This window comes from Giraffa tippelskirchi, chromosome 12 (assembly GCF_054371585.1).
Source record: "Giraffa tippelskirchi isolate mGirTip1 chromosome 12, T2T-mGirTip1v1.2.pri, whole genome shotgun sequence".
Lineage (NCBI taxonomy): Eukaryota > Metazoa > Chordata > Mammalia > Artiodactyla > Giraffidae > Giraffa > Giraffa tippelskirchi.
In genome coordinates, this window is record NC_137286.1 from 143620644 (window position 1) to 143625688 (window position 5045).

General features: G+C 39.7%; 1 non-coding gene across 1 annotated transcript; it reads left to right on the forward strand.

Moving 5' to 3' along the window:
* Positions 1-110, forward strand: LOC145530648 (U6 spliceosomal RNA). The gene has a single exon (XR_014071963.1). It is a non-coding gene; the product is annotated as a U6 spliceosomal RNA (small nuclear RNA).
* Positions 111-5045: the final 4935 nt, after the last annotated feature.

Below are 5045 nucleotides of genomic sequence, written 5' to 3' on the forward strand. Positions count from 1 at the left end.
GTGTATCCCTGCCCTGAAGCACATTTACTAAAACTGGAATGATACACAGAAGGTTAGCATGGCCCCTGTGCAAGGATCCTATTTCTCAATAAGATTGCATTCAGAGATACTAAGGGTTAGCACTTCAAGATATCTTTTTGCGGGGACAGTGGTGCAAATTCAACTCATAACAATATATTACCTTTGATATTGTTAGAGGTGAACATTTACGGATTCTATTTTCCAGAATCAGCACCATATATCTCCTTTCTTTCCCTCTTATCTTGACTCTACTAATTTTTCTGCAATTCTCTAACCTTGACATGGAGTAATGTCAAAAGCTGGAAATCCTCTTTTATTTTTAAAATGGGATTTCCATTCCTGTGATATTTCTTCTTGCAGAAACAAGGACTATGTATGTTTGTTTGCCTTCATTCAACGAATTTGCATTGAATCTCTTCTGTGTGTAGAAACTGGATGTCTTAGGGGACAAGAGAAATGCAAGGTGTCCCTCAGAGCAGGCAAAGGAGAATGGCATGCTTTTTGGGGTCAGACTATGAGGTTCAAAATTTGCCTCTACCAGTGGTATATTTGGGCTAGTTACTTGGCTTCTTAGTTTTGTTTTTTGTATCTCCAGTATTTTGATGATCACATTGATAATTCCTTTTTGTTGTTCAGTCACTCAGCCATGTTCAACTCTTTGTGACCCCATGGACTGCAGCACACTAGGCTTCCTTGTCCTTCACTATCTCCTGGTGTTTGTTCAAAATCATGTCCATTGAGTCTATGATGCCACGCAACCATCTCATCCTCTTGTCATCCCCTTCTCCTCCTGCCATCAAACTTTCCCAGCAACAGAGTCTTTTCCAAGGAGTCGGTTCTTCACATCAGGTGGCCAAAGTATTGGACTTTCAGCTTCAGCATCAGACCTTCCAATGAATATTCAGGACTGATCTTTAGGATGGACTGGTTGGATCTCCTTGCAGTCCAAGGGACTCTCAGGAGTCTTCTCCACCACCACAGTTCAAAAGGATCAATTCTTTGGTGCTCAGTTTTCTTTTAGTTCAACTCTCACATCCATACATGACAACTGGAAAAACCATAGCTTTCACTAGACGGACCTTTGTTGGCAAAGTAATGTCGGCTTTTTAATATGCTGTCTAGGTTGGTCATAGCTTTTCTTCCAAGGAGCAAGCGTCTTTTGATTTCATGGCTGCGGTCACCATCTGCCATGATTTTGGAGCACCCAAAAATAAAGTTTCTCACTGTTTCCATTGTTTCCCCATCTATTTACCATGTAGTGATGGGACCCGATGCCATGATCTCAGTTTTCTGAATATTGTTTTAAGCCAACTTTTTCACTCTCCTCTTTCACTTTCATCAAGAGTCTCTTTAGTTCTTCTTCACTTTCTGCCATGAGGGTGGTGTCATTTGCATATCTGAGGTCATTGATATTTCTCCTGGCAATCTTGATTCTAGCTTGTGCTTCATCCAGCCCATCTTTTTGCCTGATGTATTCTGTGTATAAGTTAAATAAGTAGGGTGACAATATACAGCCTTGACATACTCTTTTCCCAATATGGAACAAGTCTGTTGTTCCAGGTCCAGGTCTAACTGTTGCTTCTTGACTTGCATACAGATTTCTCAGGACACAGGTCAGGTGGTCGGGTATTCCCATCTCTTGAAGAATTTTCCATAGTTTGTTGTGATCCACACAGTCGAAGGCTTTGGCATAGTCAATAAAGCAGAAGTAGATGTTTTTCTGGAACTCTCTTGCTTTTTGTTTAGAAACTTCCTTAGGCTGCATATAACCTGCCTTTTCCTGTCTCCCCTTCATTCAGGACTGCACTGTATTCTACCAGCCCCTCCCTGTCTGCATCCTCAGAGGCACTTTCTCTAATAAAAGCCTTGCTCATCTAATCCTAGCTCAGCTTCTGCTTCTTGGGGGGCTTGGAATCGGAGGGAGTCACTTCATGTCTCAGTGGCAGGAAATGGGCACGTTACTGCGAGCTTTTAATGTCAGTCACCACAGTCCTACGGCTTGTAGGCTTGAGTTCCCGTCGAGCTGGGGTAATTATCATCATCCCTTGTTTCTGTGTCACCAATTACCTCTCAGTGTGTCTTCCACACAGGAACTGAGTTTCACGGAGTCTGGAAAAGACTGTAATTGTGCACTACTTAAATGCTCCATATTAAGCTTTAAAGAACAAACAAACAACAGGAACAACAGAACGCACGCAGGTACCTTAGTCTAGTCCTAACTAATAAATAACAGAGTAGGACACATACATATAAATCCTAAACTTTTTAAACCTCTTTTTCATACAGTCACAGAATCAACAATTATTTTTCAGCAATTGATTTCATTTATTCATAAAACTAGCATCTATTGGTATCAATCCAAGTGATCTTACCTTTAATTGAGGAGAAAACTGAATAGAACAAAACGCATGTCCCACGACTGTGGTTGGAATAAATGCAACAAACCTAGTAGGTCCAGAAATGCATTTTTATTTCTTTTCTCCTAAATGTGCTCTTCCCACAGTTTTCTTCTTAAATAAATGACGCCTCCATTAAATAACCCAGAATCTGCAGTTTCATTTTTGTTTTTGTTTTTGGCTATGACATGAAACACATGGGATCTTAGTTCCCCAACCAGGGACCAAACCCATGCTTCCTGCGTTGGGAGCACAGTCTTAACTATTGAACCACCAGGGAAGTTCCTGTGATTTCATCTTTGACTCCTCTCTTTTGCTCATTTACCAACAACTGAATACCCTTCTTTAGAAATGCACAGTCTGCTCACCCCTTACCTCCTGTAACCCTGCCAGGCTTGACCCCTGCAGAGTTCTCACTGGTCTGGCTGTTTCCAGGCTCTGTCACAGTCCACTCCCCACATCACAGCCAGAAAGAGCCAAAAAAGGGTAGCTTCCTCCTGCTGGGTTTCCTTCCTCCTCCAAAGGACCCTATTAATAGGACCCAGGAACCCATCCCAGTTCTGTTCTTTAGGAAAACATAATGTATCCTTTAGGGCTTCTCAGGTGGCACAGTGGTAAAGAATCTGCCGGCCAATGCAGGATATGTGGGTTTGATCCCTGAGTCAGGAAGATCTGCTGGAGATGGAAATGGTAAGCCACTCCAGTATTCTTGCCTGGGAAATCCTGTGGACAAAGGAGACTGCTGGGCTATAGTCCATGGGATCACAAGAGTCAGACTAGCAACTAAACAACAACAAATACATATTAAATTATATACATATACATATATATATATATAATCATTTCAATTATTTTAGTAAAAATGTGTCAACTTTACTCCTACATCTATTTTATATCCTTGCAAGCCATTTTCACATTCAGGAAATATTCAAGATAATATGTATTTAGCACAGATATGAAAAAGTGCCAAAGAACTGAAATAATTATTTTCCTCTTGAAAATGCAGTTTTGATTTTGTAGTCTAGAGAATATTGGTTGTTGTTTTTCTCCAAACATTTTCTTCTATTTATTTAGTTTATACCATTGCAACATTAATAATACATTTCTTTAGATATTTAATACCTTGATGCAAGCTACTTGCTATCCTATTTTTAGCATATGTCATTTCTATAAATGGAGCTCTACCTTCACCACTTTTTAATCAACTAATTGGGTGAAATATTTATCTCTAAATATTAGGTTATCCAGAGTTACCCACTATTCCCTCTTTCAGAATTATGTTAATGGATCCCAATTTCAAATCTTGGTCTTATACTTCACTTAACACCACTGTTAAGGAACTGTTGAGAATTTATGGTTTTCTTCTCAATTTCCCATTTCAGAACCCCAGGATAATTAAATGTATTTTTGTGATATTAAATCAGAATCATTGTCCTCATCTCTCTTAGTCCAACACATCCTTAATCTTTCTTTATAGTATTATTTCTGTGCCCTTTTTGAATATCACCCCAAATCCCATCAAGCACACAGAGACATGTCCTAAACCTTCGATGCTCATTCAGTCTCTTTAAGCAGAGATGCTCAAACCATCCTTGGAGCTCTGAGAGAAGAGAGGAGTTGCAAAGTTATGGGACACTGATCATTTTTTTGCTGCTTTGAAAAATGTGCCCTGATTGGGTTCCCGGTATGATTTTTAAATGTACTGTACAATTTCTCAACACCTAATCACTCTAGGTAAAAGTATTAGAAATCTGACTACCATGGATATAAAAACTGAAGTCCAGCACACAGATCATTAGTTGAGGCTGTCTGCACTCTTGCCCTGTCTTCCACTCCTCTGTCCAGCTCTATCTATTCATAACGAAGTAACCTGCCATTAATAATATCAAATATTTAACTCCATTTCACAACCTGCAGAAATATCTCTGCATCTTCTTTCCTCTTTTAATTCTTTATTAATTTTTGGCTGTGCTTGGTCTTTGTTGCTGCATGAACTTTTCTCTACTCGCGATGAGTGAGGATTATTCTCTATTTGTAGTGTGTGGGCTTTTCATTATGGTTGCTTTGCTTGTTGAAGAGCAGGAGCTCAAGGGCATGCGGAGCTTTGGTATTTGCAGCATGTGGGCTCAGTAGGTTTCATTCCAGGTCCTAGAGCACAGGCTCAATAGTTGTGGCACTTGGGCTTAGTTGTACTGCAAATGGGATCTTCCCAAACCAGGGATTGAACCCATGTCTCCTGCATTGGCATGTGGATTCTTTACCACTGAGCTGCCAGGGAAGCCCCTTTAATTCTTATAATACTAGTATTGTTTAAATTCTATCTCCTTTTGTGACCACTCAGGAGACCCCTACATGGAGATACTGCAGTTTCTTATGATTGTTACTGTTTATTTTTATTTAATGTCACTGACATTATACATGGTATTGCTTCTATTGTTTAATACACTGTAGAATATCTCAAGTAATTTCTAGGTCTCATGGTGGAGTACAATAATATTTGTGCCCCATTGCTTATCGTGTTACCTTTACCAGAGCAGGAAATGGATGGATGAGAGTGGTTCATAGTGGTGAATATTCTAGAATAATGGTATATGAAGGGGGGAACCTCCAGTGAGTAGATTTTTAACT